This window comes from Carya illinoinensis, chromosome 1 (assembly GCF_018687715.1).
Source record: "Carya illinoinensis cultivar Pawnee chromosome 1, C.illinoinensisPawnee_v1, whole genome shotgun sequence".
In the NCBI taxonomy this organism is placed as follows: Eukaryota; Viridiplantae; Streptophyta; class Magnoliopsida; order Fagales; family Juglandaceae; genus Carya; species Carya illinoinensis.
In genome coordinates, this window is record NC_056752.1 from 51,770,232 (window position 1) to 51,792,828 (window position 22,597).

General features: G+C 38.4%; 1 pseudogene; it reads right to left on the minus strand.

Moving 5' to 3' along the window:
* Nucleotides 1–178: 178 nt before the first annotated feature.
* Nucleotides 179–8,874, minus strand: LOC122282862 (annotated as a pseudogene).
* Nucleotides 8,875–22,597: the final 13,723 nt, after the last annotated feature.

Sequence of the window (22,597 nt, forward strand, 5' to 3'; positions counted from 1 at the left end):
TTGGCAACTATTCTCTAGAGTCTTGATAGGAAGCTTTTGACAGCTCCTTACTAACATGCACCATACTTTTGGGCTGTCAAAGCAGCTGGGAGGCTTTTTCTGTTGCCATTTGCTGCAAGTTCACCTACCTAATTTTCTTGTAAAAGGATAATTTTGAGCACTATAACGGGACTAAAAATGAAAGCAAACCTTAGCTCGGTAGTAATATCAATTATCAAGTGTTTAATAATACATATGGACGTGATTGAGGTACCCCAAATACAACCCCCTTACAATCAAAACATGACTTCTCTATCGCCTTTGGAAATTAAAGACCATTATAGAAAAGGCAAAGATACATCCAAAGAGGACCGCAAAGCCAGCAACCCCAACTGCCGCTGCTGCAAGAAAATCATGTTTGTATCCGTACGTAATAACTTCTCGTAAAAGCTTCAACTGTGATACCAGTATCAAGCATGTCCTTCACATCCCCAAATTGTGAAGCAACCAATCCATACATGGACCAAGCTACTGGACATGCCCAGTAGTACCACCTCCACCACATAAGAATCCGCTGTCGTTGACCAGATATAGAAATAAAGAAAAAGAACATCAAGTTAGATTTTGTTAGATGCATGTATCACATAGAATCTGCATACAAAAACTGGCTTATACTCACAGGTAGTGGGATAATGAATCCCGAAAAGATGTTCCATAGTGCATAAAATGCAGTGGCAAATATGATGGCAAAGTGATGATTTGGTGTCACGGCTACACACATCATGCCATATAAGGTGAAGTACAATAACGTGAAGTACATAAAAAATAGGTACCAAAAGAATTTGGCAGCAGTCCATTCAAATCCAATCATTGGATAGACTATGACACTGTATACTGCAGCTTGTACAAAAACATATGAGAGCTCAACCACAACCTGCAACGAAAGATTGAAATGAATTAGGATGAAAATTTTCTTTCATTATTATTGATCATGTCTGCTAGATATATCCCCTTATTTACCTGTGCAAATGCATATTAAAAGGCTGAAAACATTCCAGCAGCTCTTTCTCTGTAGAAGACAGTTCGTTCAACATCCACAACCGGCTGAGCAGCTGAAGCATTTTGGATTCCCAGGAAGATAGTGGCAGCATACATGGAACCCATTGCATTAAAGAGATCTTGTTGTTTATTGCTACAATTTGAAATAGTTAAATCAAGATGTAGCAATAAACTGCAGGAGTTCAAATTTCTTCTTCCAATGGTAACTTACATTTTAGAGCCAAGACCCAAGAACATTGTCCCAAAGGTCAAGGCTATGGCAATTGTAAAGAGCATTCTTGCGGCAGTGTATGGAGGGTTGCACCAGTAGGACCAGTGTTGTTCCCATAAGCAAGCCAAGCATTGTGCGAAAAGGGATTGTGAGTATTGAGATGGAAAATAGAGGTCCTTGGAACCAGGAGCAGGCTTGCTCGATTGTTTAATAAGAGCTTTGTTTCTCCTGATGCATTGCAATACAAGTTATACAACATTAGAGTTTCAGCCCCAAATTCAACGTACAAGAAACTGGGACAAAGATCTTCTATCAATATTGTCAATGTAGCGGTAAAACCACTTTTATGGACTTTTATGGGTAAAAAATGGTGGCTAGTTAAGCTTACGTTCACATTTGCTTCCGCCATCTTTCACCGCCAAAGCCACCTTTATGGGTCAAAAATGGTGGCTAGTTGACAACCTACATCAAGCTTGCGTTCATATTTGCTTCTGCCATCTTCCACCGCCAAAGCCACCTTTATGGGTAAAAAATGGTGGCTAGTTGACAACCTACATCAAGCTTGCGTTCACATTTGCTTCCGCCATCTTCCACCTCTTTTAACTCCTATAAATACATATTTTTGCTTTTAAAAACCTATCCCATTTTGAAAGAAAAATTTAGAGAAAGAGAGAGAGTTTTAGAGAGAAAAATAGTGAGGTTTCTCCTATATATTGTCTTTCTTTTTATAATAAAGAGTGAGTTTTCTCCTTTTATAAAAGAGGGTATTGTCAATTGTGCTCTCCTTATTCAAGAGAGAAATTCTTGTAATCCTTTTGCTATAAGTGAAATTCTTCTACAATTGGGGTTCCTTATTATTTCTTTTATTCTTTCTCATTTCTACTTCAGTTGTAATTGTATGCCCCGTACCACGACCTCCTAACAGTGGTATCAGAGCATTAGGTTTATAGTCGGTTTTCGTGCTACAGTTAGATCCAGTTAGTGGAAATGAGGCATCTTCAATAATGGCGACGAAGTATGAAATAGAGAAGTTCAATGGGAGTAATTTCTCATTCTGAAAAATGAGAATAAAAGCAATTTTGAGGAAAGATAATTGTTTGACGGCAATTGGAGATAGGCCCGATGAGATCACTGACGACGGCAAGTGGAACGAGATGGATGGCAATGCTATTGCTAATCTGCACCTAGCACTGGCTGATAGAGTATTGTCAAGTGTGGCGGAGAAAAAGACAGCAAAAGAGATATGGGATACTCTGACAAAATTGTACGAGGCCAAATCACTACACAACAAAATTTTCTTGAGAAGAAAACTCTACACCCTTCGGATGATGGAGTCAACTATGGTGACAGACCACATCAACACCCTTAACACTTTATTTTCACAGCTTACAGCAATGGGGCATAACATAGAGACATGTAAACGTGCTGAAATTCTACTTCAAAGTCTACCTGATTCGTATGATCAACTCATCATCAACTTAACCAACAACATTGAAGTTCTAGTCTTCGATGATATTGCAGCTGCGATTCTTGAATAAGAAAGTCGGCGCAAAAGCAAAAAAGATAGACCAGGAGGTTCACAGCAAGCCGAAGCTTTGGTAATGACGAGAGGAAGATCAACGGAACGTGGCCCCAGTGGGAGTCAAAATCAGAGTAGATCAAAATCCAGAAGTAAGAAGAATGTCAAGTGTCATCACTGTGGCAAGAAAGGGCACTACAAAAGGGAGTGTTGGCATCTCAAGAAGAACGAAGAAGCCAAAGGAAAAGGCCCTGAGTTGTCAAAAGCTCAGGATTGTGTAGCAAGCACCTCAGATGATGGTGAAATTTTATACAGTGAGACAACAACAGTTACTGAAGGTAGAAGAAGATTCGCTGATGTCTGGCTTATTGACTCAGGAGCAACATGGCATATGACTCCCCGGAGAGAATGGTTCCATCAATATGAACCTATCTCAGGAGGATCTGTGTTCATGGGAGACGATCATGCCTTAGAGATTGCTGGTATTGGTACCATCAAATTGAAGATGTGTGACGGTACAGTTCGCACCATTCAGGAGGTACGACATGTGAAAGGCCTGAAGAAAAATCTATTGTCTTTAGGACAATTAGATAATAGTGGGTGTAAAACCCATATTCAAGATGGGATCATGAAAATAGTTAAAGGCGTGCTTGTAATGATGAAAGCGGAAAAGATAGCTGCAAATTTGTACATGCTTAAAGGAGAAACACAACAAGAAGGAGAAGCATCCACTGCGTTGGCAAGTTCGGCAGAAGAATTAACAATGATGTGGCACCGTAAGCTTGGCCACATGTCGGAATGAGGTTTGAAGATTCTTGCTGAACAAAAGCTTCTTCCAGGGCTCAAAAAGGTTTCATTACCCTTTTGTGAGAATTGTGTTACTAGTAAGCAGCACAGATTGAAATTCAGTAGTTCCTCTGCTAGAAGTAAAGCTATCTTAGAACTAATCCATTCTGATGTTTGGCAAGCACCAGTTTTGTCCCTAGGAGGAGCAAAATACTTTGTGTCATTTATTGACAATTACTCTAGGAGATGTTGGGTGTATCCAATAAAAAATAAAGCAGATGTATTTCCAGTTTTCAAAATATTCAAAGCGCGGGTTGAGCTTGAATTTGAAAAGAAGATCAAGTGTTTAAGGACAGACAATGGAGGAGAATATACTGGTATTGAATTTGATAGCTTCTGTCAACAAGAATGTATCAAAAGGCAGCTCACGGTGGCATACACTCCACAACAAAATGGAGTAGCAGAGCGGATGAACAGAACCTTGTTAGAATGAACAAGAGCGATGTTGAGAACTGCAGGAATGGCCAAGTCATTTTGGGTAGAAGCAGTCAAGACTGCCTGTTATGTGATCAATCGGTCACCATCAACCGCAATTGATCTGAAAACGCCGATAGAGATGTGGACTGATAAGCCAGCTAATTATTCTCACTTACATACATTTGGAAGTCCTGTTTATGTTATGTACAACACCCAAGAAACATCAAAACTAGATCCAAAATCTAGAAAATGTATTTTCTTAGGGTATGCTGATGGAGTCAAGAGGTATCGCCTGTGGGATCCCACTGCCCGCAAGGTGCTAATCAGTAGGGATATTGTATTTGTAGAAGATAAGGTACAAGAAAAAGAAAATGATAGCGCTTCAAAAGAGAAACCAGAGACTACTACAGTTCAAGTTGAAGAAAGACAAGAATTAGAAGTTCCAGATTCTTCTGAAGCAATATCAGAGCACGAAGAACAAGAACAAGCTGAGTGTGCAATTCCACAAGTTCGACGGTCAACTCGGGAGAGAAGAAAACCAACTTGGCACTCAGAGTACATCATGGAGGGAAATGTCGCATACTGTCTACTAACAGAAGATGGAGAACCGTCAAATTTCCATGAGGCTACAAATAGTCAAGAAGCTTCTCTGTGGATGGTTGCAATGCAAGAAGAAATTGAAGCTCTCCTTAAAAACAAAACATGGAATCTTGTACCACTACCACAAGGAAAGTAGGCCATCGGAAATAAATGGGTTTACAAAATCAAACGAAATGGCAATGATCAAGTGGAGCGGTATCGTGCTAGATTGGTGGTGAAAGGATTCGCTCAGAAAGAAGGCATAGACTTCAACGAAATATTCTCTCCTGTTGTCCGACTCTCAACGGTTCGAGCAGTCCTTGCGATGTGTGCTACATTTGACTTGTACTTAGAACAACTGGACGTGAAAACTGCATTTCTTCATGGAGAAATTGAAGAAGAAATTTACATGCTCCAACCAGAAGGTTTTGAAGAAAAAGAAAAAGAGAACTTAGTTTGCAGGTTGAACAAATCTCTATACGGTCTCAAACAGGCGCCGAGATGTTGGTATAAGAGATTTGATTCCTTTATCATGAGCCTTGGATACAACAGACATAGTTCAAATCCTTGTGTTTACTACAAGAGATTTAGTAATGGTAATTTTATTATTCTGTTGTTGTATGTCGACGACATGTTGGTAGCAGGCCCCAACAAAGATCGTATTACAGACTTAAAGGCACAATTGGCTAGGAAGTTTGAAATGAAGGACTTGGGACCAGCAAACAAGATTCTAGGGATGCAAATTTACCGAGACAGAAATAATAGGAAGATATGGCTTTCTCAGAAAAATTATTTGAAGAAAATCTTGCGACGCTTCAACATGCAAGATTGTAAGCCAATTTCTACCCCTCTTCCTATTAATTTCAAGTTATCCTCAAGTATGAATCCTAGCAATGAAGCAGAGAGGATGGAAAGGTCTCGAGTACCGTATGCATCAGCAGTGGGTAACTTAATGTTCGCTATGGTTTGTACAAGACCAGACATTGCACAATCAGTAGGAGTGGTTAGTCGATACATGGCGAATCCTGGTAAAGAGCATTGGAGTGCTGTAAAGAGGATCCTGAGATATGTCAAGGGTACCTCAAATGTCGCATTATGTTATGAAGGATCAAACTTTACTGTCAGAGGCTATGTTGATTCAGATTGTGCAGGTGATCTTGACAAGAGCAAGTCCACCTTAAGTTATGTGTTTACTCTTGCTGGAGGAGCTGTAAGCTAGGTTTCAAAATTGCAGTCTATCGTGGTTACTTCTACAACAAAGGCAGAATATGTCGCAGCTACACAAGCTAGCAAAGAGGCAATATGGTTGCAAATGCTACTGGAAGAGCTCGGACACGTACAAGAGAAGGTTGATTTATTTTGTGATAGTCAGAGCGCTTTGCATTTGGCAAAGAATCCAGCATTTCATTCAAGGACAAAGCACATACGAGTTCAGTATCACTTCGTTCGTGAGAAGGTGGAAGAAGGAAGTGTGGATATACAAAAAATCCGTATAAAAGACAACCTAGCAGATATATTAACAAAGCCAATTAATAATGACAAGTTTATCTGGTGTCGATCCTCCTTAGGCCTAGCAGATATGTAAGCGGCATGGAGATGGAAAGTGTAGAAAAGATAGAAGGATTACAAAAGTGACTTTAAGTGGGAGATATGTAGCGGTAAAACCACTTTTATGGACTTTTATGGGTCAAAAATAATGGCTAGTTGAGCTTGCATTCACATTTGCTTCCGCCATCTTCCACCGCCAAAGCCACCTTTATGGGTCAAAAATGGTGGCTAGTTGACAACCTACATCAAGCTTGCGTTCACATTTGCTTCCGCCATCTTCCACCTCTTTTAACTCCTATAAATACATGTTTTTGCTTTTAAAAACCTATCCCATTTTGAAAGAAAAATTTAGAGAAAGAGAGAGAGTTTTAGAGAGAAAAATAGTGAGGTTTCTCCTATATATTGTCTTTCCTTTTATAATAAAGAGTGAGTTTTCTCTTTTTATAAGAGAGGGTATTGTCAATTGTGCTCTCCTTATTCAAGAGAGAAATTCTTGTAATCCTTTTACTATAAGTGAAATTCTTCTACAATTGGGGTTCCTTATTATTTCTTTTATTCTTTCTCATTTCTACTTTAGTTGTAATTGTATGCCCCGTACCACAACCTCCTAACAGTCAAGACATGCAATAGACTACTATTCTTTTGTACATTGTTGTTAGATGATAAAACATTAAACCTACCTGTATAGCTCTGAGTTTTTGTACACACTAGTAAAATCAACACCCAAAGCTATTTCATCAGCTGAAGTGGTAATTTCCAACATCCAAGTTGCTGGGTTGTAGCCATCTATAATTTTTCTGATTCCTTCAATGCTCTACATGAAAATATAAGAAATGTTACAAGTATTAGCAAGTCTACAATACAATCAAGATTGTTTTTTCCTGATTCCCAAAGCATCCCCTCAAAATATTTGATAAGATGGCAAGAATGGAGACCCAATGGCCCCACATATATCTCCTGTCCTCAACGTTTCATGAGGAAAAGCTGCAACTTGATGATTTAGCATCACACTCCAATCTAGAAAGAGAACCTACAAAAATGCACCTACTCATGGATTTTGACCTCTCTCACCTCATCAAAAGCTTCAAATACGTCAATGCTTGGTTGATGAATGGTGCAAACTACCGTTCTTCCTGTGTTTACAGTGTTCCTAACTGTCCTCATAACAATTGCAGTGGATCTTGCATCTAGACCGGTAGTTGGCTCATCCATCAATACTATAGAGGGATTTGCGACAAGCTCAACTGCGATGGTGAGCCTTTTCCGCTGCTCAGTTGATAGACCATTCACACCAGGCAACCCAACTAATGCGTGCCTCAAAGGGTTCAGCTCCACTAGCTCCATGACTTCCTCAGTGAACATCTGCAACCATACGCTAGTATTGAGAACCCACAGTTTACAGGCATTGCTAAAATATTCAAGCTCCCTAAACAGTTTCAAACTATTTCCACTTTAAGTTCAAGCACTAGTAATTTTGTTATTAAGTATGTTTAGCTCTAGCAACACCACACTTAGGTACCGAGCAAATTTTCTTGTCACTTGAATAAAAAGACTAGTTAATATGAAAAAGCAAGTAGGTCTATTAGCCTTGATATTGCTCATAAACTGATTTCACAACGTCTTGGTCTGCAACCTTGCCAAGAGAAGACAAGCCCAAACTCTCAAATATGAATGTAACGTAAACTAAAATTAAATAAAATTGACAGCGTCCAGCAGGGGAATATGCCTATTTAAGCCTAAGCCATATCTCAATCAAGTTTGAACTGCCACATCGCATTAGAAATCACGAGAAAAAGAAACAACAAAGCCTCAAACAGTTTGACTCTAAGCTACCGACCTTCCTGGATTCAGAATCAATGTCAGGGGATAAACGTAGCCATGCTGAGTAGAGCAAGGACTCATAGACTGTAATACGTGGAGAGTGGATGTCATTTTGCTCATAGTACCCACAAATTCGAGCAAATGTTTCTTGCTTCTTCGGGTAACCTGAAATTGTGATGTTTCCCTCAATATATCCACCAGTTTTCCTGCCAACCAACACATCCATCAGAGTTGTTTTACCGGCACCACTAACACCCATCAGAGCTGTGAGAACACCAGGCTTGAAAGCACCACTCACGTCCTTCAGAAGCACCAATTTATCCTCGAGAACCTGATCCTTCATTTCCTGAAAGCTCAATTGAAAGAAACGGGAATTAAGTTTCTGGTCAATACTGTCTGAATGAGAAACAGTAACCACTTATTCAAAACATTTACCATGTGAGTTACCTGTGGCATGTCAACAGAATATGTAATTTCATCAAAGGTGATTGAGTGTGGTTCAAATGAAAGGACTATTCTTCTTTTCCCGTTATTGCTTGCCCTGATAGACGCTCCTGCCAATAGAGATGACGATCCGGAGGAGGTGGTATTTTTTTTCTCCACTTCCTGGATGTTGATCAAATTAATTTGGAACTTAAATGGCATGTTAATGATAAATACAAGAGATCAGTGACAATCACAGCACGATGGATAAAAGACGTATCACCTATGTTCCTCGAGCTATTCCTTCTGTGTGTTACTTGTATGCCGTATCCTTTCCATTCTCCCTGATCATTGCTGTCTGGTAATTCTGATGTTACAGTCCGTGGCTTCCCAAATGCTGCCCAAATTATTAGCAATCAATGCATAGCGTCTACAAGACTAAAAAGAATTGAAAGTTAGAACAGGAGATGAAACGCACAGTTGAGAAGACTAAGAGCTAGAGTGAAACAGATGTCGAGAAGAACACAAATCCAATCACTGCCCCAGTGTCTATCCAGTACTAATACGCATGCGCGAAGAACCCTCGGGACTTCAATACTTCAACTCCAAGCGGTTGGGTTGAGTTGGGGAGAACCTTCATAGTTGACGTTTTTTTCTTTAAAAAAATGGTTTTCTTTAAGAGGAAGAAAGAGTCTGAATCAAAATTAGCGGTTCAAATCACTTACATGGCTCCAACTCTTCCCAAGGAACTCGTTAACCACTATCGCAATCTGCCCATACATCATTGGCGAGGTCCAGCAACCCCATATCCACCGTTTCATTAATGCCACCTGGACCCGTGTACGCGGCGTGTCCCCTTCGGCGTGTGCAACCAGCATTTTTCCTGTATCCAAGTTATTTCTGTATTTAATTTTGTAGAAACGATATATTAGAATATATCAAAATTAAAATGAAAGACAAATTCTTTAACTGTGTTTCCTTGCAGGCTTGCACCACTCTTATTCCTTTTAGTATAATTTTCCTCATTTATTTCAATTTACTTTATGATTTATCGCTTCCCAAAAAAATGTTGCCACTTATCATTCTATATATCACATTTTATTTTTTATTTTATTTTTATTAAATTATTGTACTCGTTATCTCTCTATTATATATATATATATAATCATATATAGTATGATATAGGGAAGGTCAGTGAATTTAAAAAAAAAAAAAAAAAAAAAAAACCTTCTTGCAGCCCAAGAGATGTGGAAAAAGAATTTTATTAGATACAAATAAATTTATATACCGACATATATATAAATATAAATTTTTAAAATAATATTAATTTTAATTTTAAATATAAAAATAATAATATTAATATATACAAATTTACGTAACACAACTCTTCAATGGAAAAAATCAAATCACTCTGTCAAATGTCACTGACAGAGAGTGCGTCATTGTCATTGCGCAGCAGGGGATGGTGTCACCGTACTTTCCATTCATCGGCGTTCTGTATTATCATTCAGATTCATCGGCTCCTTGAAGTTTGGCGTTCTTATCTTTCCTAATTCCTACTGTTGCCTAATCTATCTATCTATATACCCTTTTAAATAGGAGATTTTGCTATACAACTTCTTAACATCTCAATATCTTATTTTTTTTTAATTTTTTAATATTTTTTTTTGAATTTATTTTTTTAAATTAATTTAATTATTTTATTTATTATTTATATATTAAATATTTGATAAAAAATAAAATAATAAAAATTAAGAAAAAAATGAAGTGTTAGAGTATTGAGATATTGTAAAGATATTTTCTTTAAATAGACGGTGCTAGCGCGCTCAGCATTTATTGCGGTGCATACGTTGAAAGGATAATCATACAACACCAACTAAGTTATGATTTAATTATTATTATATATTAAAATTATTATTATTTTTTACTTTAATTTAAAACTTCTGTATTTGCAGCCGTTCAAAGTAAATAAAAGATAATTATTTTATACTCAATTGTAAACAAATTGTAATGTAATTGTTCTTTTATCATTTTTTTAGTTTAAATTTGTTGTTCTATTTTTTTATTTTGAAAATCTTTTTAATATCTTTAATCATTAAAAAAATATACAATTTTATTAATAATAAATTTTTAATTATTAAATAAAAATTAATAATTAATAAAAATTAAAATACTCAAATAATAACATTATGTGGGTTAACTAGCATTTTCCTGTTTAAATATTAGGATGGTGCTAGCACAACGCTGTGCGTACCTCTATTACAAATTTACAGTTTTTTTAATTATTTTTTTAATATCCTTAATTATTAAAAAAATATGCAGAATCAATTCTTAAATTACTAAATAAAAAATAAAATTAAAAAATTAAAATACTCGAGCGATAAATTTAAATGATAACATTGAACAAATTAAGTAGCATTTTCCTAACTTTTAATATAGGTTTTTCTTTCTTATTAAAAAATAATAAAATAATACTAAATATAATTTTAAGATATACAATAATTTATTTCCTTTCACAAAAAATATAATTTATTATTAAAAAATGTTTTTTATTTAAATTTAAGATTTATTTTCTTGAAAATGAAGTACAAAACTTATCAACTCTAATAATACAAATATTATTTCTTATAATAATAATAATAACAATAATATTTTTCATACTCTGTACTATCGTGATAAATAAAATATAATAAATCATTTATAATAATTTAATATCATATGAAAATAAATAATATAATAGTGAATAACATTATTCGAAACGTACACTTTACCAGTCGCTTATATCATGGACCTACAATCGTGCCCTACCGTGTCAATGTTGACACCCAAATCGTTAATTGATGAAGCGTGTGATCCTAACGCGGGAGCCGCACAGCACATAGCTGGAAGTCAGAGGCGCCATGCTAATTTTTAATAAAATTTATTTTTTAATCAATCATATTATATTAATATATAGATTAATATATAATTATATTTATAACAATATTTTTCCTTATTTAAACCATTCCAAAATGAGCATATTTCAATAAAATAATAATATCTCTACAAGTTATTTACATTTAAAACACGTTGTTTAGTATAAAAAGCTAGGTGTATAGTTAATAGTATTTTCCCAAATTTCAAACACGTCGGACGCATTTAGTTTTCCGGTTGTATATTAAGAATATTTTAAATTATTTTAAATAATAATAAAATCATCTCATATAGTCTTAGCAGTCTAACTCAACCTGGCCAGAAAATAAAACCGTGTTGGAGGATTGGGAATTTGTGTGATTTGGGTCGCCATGGAATGGTCACATTGGTTGTGAAAAATTGACAAGAATTAGTTAATGCAGGAAGATCATATTATTCAGGTGGGAGGTAACCGACAATAACAGACAACATTAATGTTTTTTTTTGTTTTCATGATAGACAGAGTCGTTGCATGATTACAATCGATCTGGGAATCCGCATCACCGTGTTTTATGTGGCGCATTTTAAAACGGCATCCTTTCCATTTTAATTCAAACAAAGGCATTCCCATGTCAGTTCGATGAGATTACTATTCCTATTTTTTGTATGACTCAAATATCAATTTAGTCACTAAGAAGTACAGAGAAATGTAAACGATATATAACCTAATTAAACTTGTTCAACCCAGAGAGCTCTAGAGATGCTTGATCTCATTACATTGGCTATCTTTATCTAGACCGATGGGCTTAGAATCCCCTTTTACGGAATCCTGTATTGGTTCTTCAGTTCCTCTCAATGACAAATAGGGAGGAAAGGAAACAGTGCGAATAAGAAAAATGATCTTTTTTTTTTTTTCAAAATAAATTGAATTAAAAGGCTAAGATCATCTTTTTGAAATTCTTTAATTCTTGATCAAAACGAACCTCTTCATTTCCTCTCCTTTCACTTTGACATTTTAATAAAAAGATTCACAATATCTTATCTTCTTTTTATCATTCTTTCATCTTCTTTTATCATATATATGTTTTTTTCTTCAACTACTGTCCTGCAAATGCTTTAGAAGCAATTTTAGACGTTTTCTTTGTTTCCTTTTTGGGTGTTCCATTTTGTTAAAATAGGAGCAGAAATTGAAGATAAACAAGTAATAATGGAGATGTTGAGTTTGGCTTGATTTCCTACTGAAAATGTGTTTTTTGGGGTTTGCTACAGTGCTGCTACAGTTCCGCTACAGTGCCGCTCGACCTCCGCTCGAGCGACGCTCGAGCGAAATCTTCCAGAGAGTTTCGCTCGACCTCCGCTCGACAGTCCGCTCGAGCGAAATCTTCCAGAGAGTTTCGCTCGACCTCCGCTCGACAGTCCGCTCGAGCGAGAATGCAACCCTAACGTGCGCTCGACACTTCACTCGAAGTCCGCTCGAGCGAATGTTCTGACTAGCGCCTTGTCCTATAAATACATCATTTTCTCTTCATTTTGAAGTGTGTTCAGCAGCCAAGTTAGAGAGAGCTTTGAGAATCCTTTTGTATACAATCCTAAGAGTTCATTGAGTGTATTGGGGCTTTAGGATTGAGGATTTTGTGATCAATACTCTTGTACTCCATCCTTGTTCATAGTGAAATCTTTGAAACCGACCCCGACAGTGGACGTAGGCTCACATTGAGCTGAACCACTTAAATCTTGGTGTTCTTTGTGTGATTGTTGTTTATTTTGTTGCTTCCGCTATTATTTGCTTCAACTTAGCCTTTGTTTGTTCGGTCCATTCCCAACAAACTGGTATCAGAGCGTCAAGCTCTTTGCAAAATCTTGAGGAATGGCTATGGCAAAGTTTGAAGTGGAGAAATTCGACGGTCAAAACAGCTTTAGCTTATGGCGCATCAAGATGAAGGCTTTGTTACGACAACAAGGCTTGTCGAAAGTTTTGGAAGGGAAGGTATCCGAAGATTCTCCTGCATCGTCAAGAGAAGAAGATGAGAAGGCACATAGTATTATTTTGTTGTCACTATCAGATGGAGTTTTGAGGGAGGTTGCCGATGAGGAGACGGCTTTCGGTCTTTGGTCCAAGCTTGAGAGCTTGTATATGAAAAAGTCGCTCACCAACCGTTTGTATTTGAAGCAACGGTTATACACGCTCAAAATGAAGGAAGGTACTCCTATCTCTGAACACTTAGATGAATTTAATAAGATTATCATGGATTTGAGGAATATTGATATTAAGCTTGATGATGAGGATCAAGCATTAATTGTGTTGTGTTCGTTGCCGGTATCATTTGAAAATTTTGTAAACTCGATGTTGTATGGTAGAGACACCATCTCTTTGGTAGATGTAAAATCTGCTTTGAACTCTAAGGAGTTGAGAACAAAATTGGGTGTACAAGGCACGGATAGTCAAGCCAGTGGTTTGTTTGTTAAGGGTTCATCTAGTAGGGGTAGATCACATGAGAGAAGTGCAGAGAAGAACAGGAGTAAATCCAGGGGCAGTTCACAGTCGAAATTTAACAAGAAAAATGTTAAATGTCATTACTGCCATAAATTTGGTCATTACAAAAATGAGTGTTCTAAATTGAAAAATAGAGAGGAAGGCACTAGTTCTTCTAATGCTGTTAGCGTTGCTGATGAAAAGTCTAACGGCGTAGATATTGTCCTAGCAATTAGTGGCTCAAATAGTCACTATGGTGACAAGTGGGTCATGGACTCAGCTTGTACCTTTCATATGTGTCCCAAGAGGGACTGGTTCACTACCTATGAGTCAGTCAACGGTGGCTCCGTTTTGATGGGAAATGATATGGCATGTAAAATTGTTGGGATTGGTTCAGTTAGGATTAAGATGTTTGATGGGATTGTCAGGACATTGTCTAATGTTCGACACATCCCAGATTTGAAGAAAAATCTTATTTCCTTGGGCACTCTTGATTCTTTAGGTTTCCGGTACACCGGTGAAGGTGGAGCTATTAAAGTCAGTAAGGGTTCCATGATTGTAATGAGAGGAGATATGACAGATGGTCTTTATTTCCTTCAGGGCAGTACATTGACAGGTACAGCTGCAGTGTTTGTTTCAGATAATCCAGACTCAGACAACACCCGTCTATGGCACATGCGTTTGGGTCACATGAGTGAAAAAGGGATGTCTATCCTGAGTAAGCAGGATTTGTTGTGCAATCAGAAGATAGGAAAACTTGAATTCTGTGAACATTGTGTGTTTGGAAAACAGTGCAGGGTTCAGTTTACTACAGGAGTTCACAGAACTAAAAGTACTGTGGACTATATTCATTCTGATCTTTGGGGTCCATCTTCAGTTCCATCGAAAGGTGGAGCCCAGTATTTGCTTACCTTTATTGATGATTACTCACGGAAGGTTTGGACTTATTTTCTGAAACGTAAGAGCGATGTATTTGCTAACTTTAAACAATGGAAGGTTTTGATTGAAAATCAGACAGGCAAGAAGGTTAAGCGACTCCGAACCGACAATGGTATGGAATTTTGCGGAAGTGACTTTGATGAATTCTGCAAAAATGAAGGCATAGTGAGGCACCGCACAGTGAGACATACTCCACAACAAAATGGAGTAGCTGAGCGGATGAATAGGACTCTCTTGGAGAGAGCCCGTAGTATGCTTTCAAACGCCGGCTTGTCTAAAGATTTTTGGGCTGAAGCAGTCAACACAGCTTGCTATTTGGTTAACCGCTCTCCAGCCACAGCTATTGGTTTAAAAACTCCAAATGAGGTATAGTCAGGTACTCCCTCTGATTATTCAAATTTGAAAGTTTTTGGTTGTCCTGCATATTTCCATGTTAATGATGGAAAACTTGAGCCAAGGGCAAAGAAGGGCATATTCATTGGATATGCTAGTGGGGTGAAAGGATTCAGGTTATGGTGTACTGATCCCAAATCACCTAAGCTTGTAATTAGTAGGGATGTAGTATTTGATGAACAATCCATGCTTAATCCGAGGAAGGAGTTTACTGTGTCTACAGGTGAAGAGCAGAGCAATGGCAAGAAGGTGGAGTCACAGGTTGAGGCTTCAAAGGGGGTGCCAGACGACACCCAAGATCATGTCACTTTAGATGAGCATGATCCTGATTTTGATGATGGCGCACAGCGTGAGCAAGATTACAGTATTGCTACTGGTGGACAAAGGAGGCAGATCAGGCCACCTCAAAGATATGCTCATGCAGATATGGTGATGTATACACTTACTACAGCAGAGGACATAGATGGTCAAGAGCCTTCCAGTTATTCAGAAGCTGTCAAAAGTAAGGAGTGTGCACAATGGTGCGCAGCAATGACTGAGGAGATTGAGTCTCTTCACAAGAACCAAACTTGGGATTTGGTTAAGTTGCCTAAGAAGACGAAGACTGTTGGTTGCAAATGGGTTTTCAAAAGGAAAGAGGGAATCCAAGATGTTGCAGATGCAAGGTACAAGGCACGCTTGGTTGCAAAAGGCTATAGTCAGAGAGAAGGCATCGACTTCAACGAAGTTTTCTCTCCAGTTGTGAAACACAGTTCGATCAGGGTGATGCTTGCCATAGTGGCAGCACACGACTTAGAGCTTCAGCAACTTGATGTTAAAACAGCGTTCCTGCATGGTGACCTGGAGGAAACCATTTACATGCATCAGCCGGAAGGGTTCATTGTTCAAGGCAAAGAAGATCATGTGTGCAGATTGAAGAAGTCATTGTATGGTTTAAAACAGTCTCCGAGGCAATGGTATAAACGCTTTGACTCTTTTATGATAGATCATGGTTATGTGAGGAGTAGCCATGATTGTTGCGTTTATTATAGGCAGTTATCTAATGGGTCGTTCATCTATTTGCTACTTTATGTTGATGATATGCTTATTGCTGCTAAAAGCATATCTGACATTAGTTTGCTAAAAACTCAACTGAGAAATGAGTTTGAAATGAAAGACTTAGGTGCTGCAAAGAAGATTTTGGGGATGGAGATCCACAGAGATAGGAAAGCTGGAAAGTTGTATTTGTCCCAGGGAAAGTACATTGAGAAAGTTCTTCGGAGGTTTGGAATGTCTGATTCCAAACCAGTAAGTACACCACTTGCTACGCATTTTAAACTTTCAGCATCCCTATCTCCTCAGACAGATGAGGAGGAACGCTTCATGGCTAGTGTTCCTTATTCCAGTGCAGTTGGCAGTATTATGTATGCAATGGTTTGTACTCGTCCAGATATTTCACAGGCAGTGAGTGTTGTTAGCAGGTACATGGCTAACCCGGGTAGAGCTCATTGGCAGGCTGTGAAATGGATACTCAGGTATCTGAAAGGTACTTCGAACCTTGGTTTAATATTTGATAGAGAAACTGACTACAATTCAAGGGTGGTTGGTTATGTTGATTCTGATTATGTTGGGGACTTGGATAAGAGAAGATCATTGACAGGGTATGTTTTCACTTTGTGTGGCTCTGCTATTAGTTGGAAAGCAACACTACAATCTACTGTTGCTTTATCAACTACAGAAGCAGAGTATATGGCAGCAGCTGAGGCTGTTAAGGAGGCCATTTGGTTGAAAGGTTTGATCAGTGATTTGGGATTACAGCAAGATGCAATTTCAGTATTTTGTGACAGCCAAAGTGCAATACATTTGACCAAAAATCAAATGTATCATGAGAGGACAAAGCATATTGATGTCAGGTATCATTTCCTTCGGGAAGTTGTTACAGAGGGCGTGTTAGAAATTCAGAAGATTGCTACTACTGAAAATCCAGCAGATATGATGACAAAGCCAGTTCCAGTATACAAGTTCAAACTTTGCTTGGACTTGATTGGTGTTCGGGGTATGTGATTCCCTTAGGGGATTTGGTGGAGGGGTTTCGGTTTCTTGGTTAATGGTTTTTTGTTTAGGCTTGACGGAATTCAAGCCAAGGTGGAGATTTGTTGAGTTTGGCTTGATTTCCTGCTGAAAATGTGTTTTTTGGGGTTTGCTACAGTGCTGCTACAGTTCCGCTACAGTGCCGCTCGAGCGAAATCTTCCAGAGAGTTTCGCTCGACCTCCGCTCGACAGTCCGCTCGAGCGAGAATGCAACCCTAACATGCGCTCGACACTTCGCTCGACGTCCGCTCGAGCGAATGTTCTGACTAGCACCTTGTCCTATAAATACATCATTTTCTCTTCATTTTGAAGTGTGTTCAGCAGCCAAGTTAGAGAGAGCTTTGAGAATCCTTTTGTATACAATCCTAAGAGTTCATTGAGTGTATTGGGGCTTTAGGATTGAGCATTTTGTGATCAATACTCTTGTACTCCATCCTTGTTCATAGTGAAATCTTTGAAACCGACCCCGACAGTGGACGTAGGCTCACATTGAGCTGAACCACTTAAATCTTGGTGTTCTTTGTGTGATTGTTGTTTATTTTGTTGCTTCCGCTATTATTTGCTTCAACTTAGCCTTTGTTTGTTCGGTCCATTCCCAACAGGAGAGAAGTCTTGTTCTCATTGATTGTCATTTGTGATACAAGGTTACTGCTATATATACATTACAAAAAGCTGAAAAGCAAAAGATCTAAAAACCAACTTTTTAATCTACTTCTAATTACAAGTAATGGACTGCAGCTTTATGGACAGTATGGCTTTACATATCTAGTCCCTGACATGTAACCATGCACTTCATGAGTGATCACTAGCTTTTCTTTGTCAGTGCTTTCTTATTTCTGTAGGTACTTTCTGCTTCTCTTTTCTGCAGTGTGTTTTCTCTGCTGCATGTACTTCTTGATCATTGCAGAGTATTTCATTTCTGCCTTTGCTGCTGTCGCATGTATTGCTTTGTGTGCTACAGCTGTGATGTTCAGTGTTTCCATGTCTTTCTTGTTTGCAATGCTTTTCTTTATGCTTTGTTTCTTGAGACTCCCCCTCAAGATGGGCATAGATATTTAGGATTCTCATCTTGGACAATAAAAACTGAAAAACAGAAACTGATAGAGTCTTAGTGAAAATGTCTGCCAATTGGAACCTTGAAGCAATGTGCACAGGAGTGATAACTCCAGCTAGGACTTTTTCTCGAACAAAATGGCAGTCCAGCTCTATGTGTTTAGTCCTTTCATGGAAGATAGGATTCTTTGTGATGTGGATGGCTGCTTGGTTATCACAGAACAGTAGAGCAGATTGTTCATGGTAGATGTTGAACTCTCTTAACAGACCAAGAAGCCACACAATCTCACAACTTGTGGAAGCTAGTGCCCTATACTCTGCTTCAGCTGAAGATCTAGAGACAGTTACTTGTTTTTTTTATTTCCAACTTATCAATGAGTCTCCAATGAACACACAAAAACCTGTGACAGACCTCCTAGTCTCGGGACAAACAGCCCAATCAGAGTCACTATATGCTTTTAGGTGTAAAGATGATTTTGATGACAAGAAAATGCCTTGGCCTATAGATCCTTTGAGATATCTGAGAATCCTATAAGCTGAGTGCATATGTGTTTGTGAGGGCTTGTCCATAAATTGGCTTAGAACATTTACAGCATAAGTGATATCAGGTCTAGTAATTGTCAAGTAAATCAACCTTCCAATGAGTCTTCTATAGGCTGTGGGGTCTTCTAGAATCTCATTTGTGGTGTGACTCAACTTATGATTCAACTCAATAGGTGTAGAGATTGTTTTGGTACCAAGTAAGCCTGCATCTTCCAAGATTTCAAGAGTATACTTTCTTTGACAGATATTGATTCCAGAAGATGACCTTGCAACCTCTAGGCCTAGGAAGTATTTGAGAGGTCCAAGGTCTTTAAGCTTGAACTGGCTGTGAAGGTAAGCTTTGAGTGAATTAATTTCTTCTTGAGAATTACTTCCCACTATGATATCATCCACATACACTAGGAGTGCTGTAAACCCCTTTTGACTAACCTTAGTGAATAAGGAATAGTCAGATTTAGATTGCTGAAATCCAATAGAGGTGAGTGAGTTAGAAAACTTTGAGAACCATTGCCTTGATGCTTGTTTAAGTCCATAGAGTGACTTATTCAGTTTGCATACTAATTTCTCCCCCTCAATCTGCTCTCTGTGAATGTGATAGCCTGGAGGCAGCTCCATATAAATTTCCTCATTGAGATCCCCATGTAAGAATGCATTATGAACATCCATTTGAGATAAGAACCAGTTATGAATGGATGCTAAGGCAAGGAAGACACGAACTGTGGTGAGTTTAGCCACTGGACTGAATGTTTCTTGAAAATCAAAACCTTCTCTTTGAGTGTACCCCTTGGCTACAAGTCTAGCTTTGTGTCTTTCAAATGAACCATCTGATTTTAGCTTTACTTTGTAGACATATTTGCAACCAATGGCAGTTTTGTTGGGGGGAAGACAAGTGACAGTCCAAGTGTTGTTTTCCTCCAAAGCATTGAGTTCAGTTTGCATAGCATCTTCCCAATGTTTAAATTTCACAGCTTCACTATAAGAGTGAGGTTCAGAGAGGAGGGAGAGGGAAACAGAGAAGGATTGATGAGATGGAGAGAGCTGTTTGTAGGTAAGGTGATGGCTGAGGGGATAAAGTGTGGAGGGTGGAGATGAGGTATTGAGAGGTAGAGATTCTGCTAACTGGCAGTGATATTGTTGGAGATAGGCAGGTTGATGCCTATCTCTGGTGGATCTTCGAGGAGGTGGATTAGAAACTAAGGTGGCAGGTATCTCATCAAGAGGAGGTGAAGGAAGAGGTGGATCAAAAGAGGCAGCAGTCTCAAGAGGAGGTGGTTCAGATTGGGGAGTAGAATTGGAGGTTGAAGGTAGTTCATCAGAGTGCAGCTCATCAAGGGAGGATGGGAAGTGGTTATCTGGTGGTGGAGGAGGTAGAACTAGATTTTGAGGGAAGGAAGAGTGAATATCTAAAGAGGAATGAGAGGATGGAGTGGAGTGGAAAGGAAAGACAGATTCATGGAAGATTACATTCCTAGAGACAAAGGTGGAATGAGTCTCTATATCATAGAGTTTGTATCCTTTGATGTTGGCTGGATATCCCAAAAAAATGCATGGTCTGGCTCGAGGTTCAAACTTGGTTCTATGGTGCTTAGGAGTGCTAGCATAACTTAAACATCCAAAGACTCGAAGATGAGAATAGAAGGGTGGTGAAGAAAACAACCTTTCATAGGGAGATTTGTTAGAAATGAGGGGTGTAGGAATCCTGTTTATGATGTATGCTGCAGTTAAGATGGCATCTCCCCAAAAGGAAGTAGGTAATCCAGCTTGAAAAAGGAGTGATCTAGCAACATTCAAGAGGTGTTGGTGTTTTCTTTCAACAACACCATTCTGTTGAGGAGTATACACACAAGATTTTTGGTGAATGATGCCATGATCTTTATAAAAATCAGCCATGTCAAATTCAAGACCATTGTCAGTTCTGATTTTCTTAACTTTGCTATTGAATTGAGTGTGTATGAGCTGAAAGAATGATTGCAAGATGGGTCTTGTGTCTGATTTCAATTTCATTAAAAAAACCCATGTAATTCTTGAATAGTCATCCACAATGGTTAAGAAGTAATGAAACCCTTGAATTGATGCTTTAGAATATGGGCCCCATATATCACAATGAATTAGATCAAAAGGAAATGAACTAGTGGATACACTTGAAGAAAAAGGAACATGTTTCTGTTTAGCCAAGGGACAGATTTTACAATGAGGCAAGTCCTTGGACTTTACATTGGGAACAAGAGAATGAATTAAATTCATTCTTTGTGAAGATAAATGTCCTAGTCTAAAATGCCATAAGTCAAAATCTTGTTGAATGGCTGCTTGGTTGACTCGAGCTTGATTGGAAGGATTCAAAGGAGAGTTGATGCTGCTGTCATGAGAAGGAGGCAGCAGATAATATAGGCCAGCATGAATTTTAGCAAGTCCAATCGTCATCCATGAAGAGAGGACCTGAATGAAGCAAAGATCTCTTAAGAAAAAAAGACAGGTATTTGGTTTTTGAGTAAGCTTGCTAACTGAGATGAGGTTGAAAGTGAATGAAGGCACACATAAGACATCAGTTAGTGATAATGATCTTGATAGCTTAACAATGCCTATGTGTGTGACTCGAGCCTCTGTGCCATTTGGGAGTTGCACAAAGGCTTGTATGCAAGAAGGGGGGCTGTCAAAGAAGGATGTAGAGCACACCATGTGATTAGTGGCTCCTGTGTCCATGATCCATGGTGTGTTATAAGTATCAGAGTGTTTCACAGCATTAAGATGAGAGTGATCAGCAGGTATAGAAAGAGAGGAAAGGCAGTGATGATTACCTGCTAAGTTTGAGTAAGGTGTGGTCGAGGAGCTAGTTTCAGGAGTGTCTAGCTTGGCAGGAGCAGGTGTAGGCAAAATTGGCCTAGTTTGTTCCAAGTTCATCTGAGGAAATTGAGCATTGACAAGAGCTAAGAGGTGCTGTGCTTGCGCTTGAGAGATGTTCAGTTGATAGGCACTTTGGGCAGGCATTTCCTTAGGTGAAGTGGTAATCTGTCCAGCAACTTGGTTTGCAGAATATGGAGTAGTAGATGCATTCCCGAACTTGGTTTTGGTAAACTTAAAATTTGGTGGGAAGCCTACTAACCTATAGCACTTATCCTTTGTATGTCCTACCTTGCCACAATGATGGCAAACAAGGTCTGATTTTTCCTTTTTCTTTGGAAAGCTTTGATAGGCAAGAAGGGCAGAGGGTTCTGATATGGGTAAGGCTATGTTCCTTGCTTGTCTTTGTCTCTCCTCTTGCAAAATTAATGAGAAGGTTTTATCCAATGAGGGCAAAGGACTTAGCAAAATGGTCTGTCCTCTCACAGAATCATAACTATCATTTAACCCCATTAAAAACTTAAAGACATAATCTCCTTGTTGAACTTCACCAACATTTTTCAAGGCATCACAGGTACACTTTCCACAAGAACAGTAGGGAAGGGGTCTATAACTATGCAACTCTTCCCAAATCGCATTAAGTTGTGTGAAGTAATCACTTACCGATAGATGTCCTTGAACAATGCCACTCAGCTTGTGTTGAAGATGATAAATTCGAGCTTCATCAGGTTGAGCAAATCTTTCTTTAAGTTTGTCCCAAACTTGCTTAGCTAAGGTCATGAAAAAAACATTAGAAGTAATGTCCCTTGAAACAGAATTTAGGATCCATGCAAGGAGGATGTTGTTGCATCTTAGCCATGAAATGTAGGAAGGATCTGACAAATCAGGAGTGGTAATGGTTCCATCTAGGAAACCAGATTTGTTTTTGATGGAAATGGAAAGCAGAAAAGATCTGCTCCAAGAAATATAATTTGAACCAGTTAATGGTGGTGAG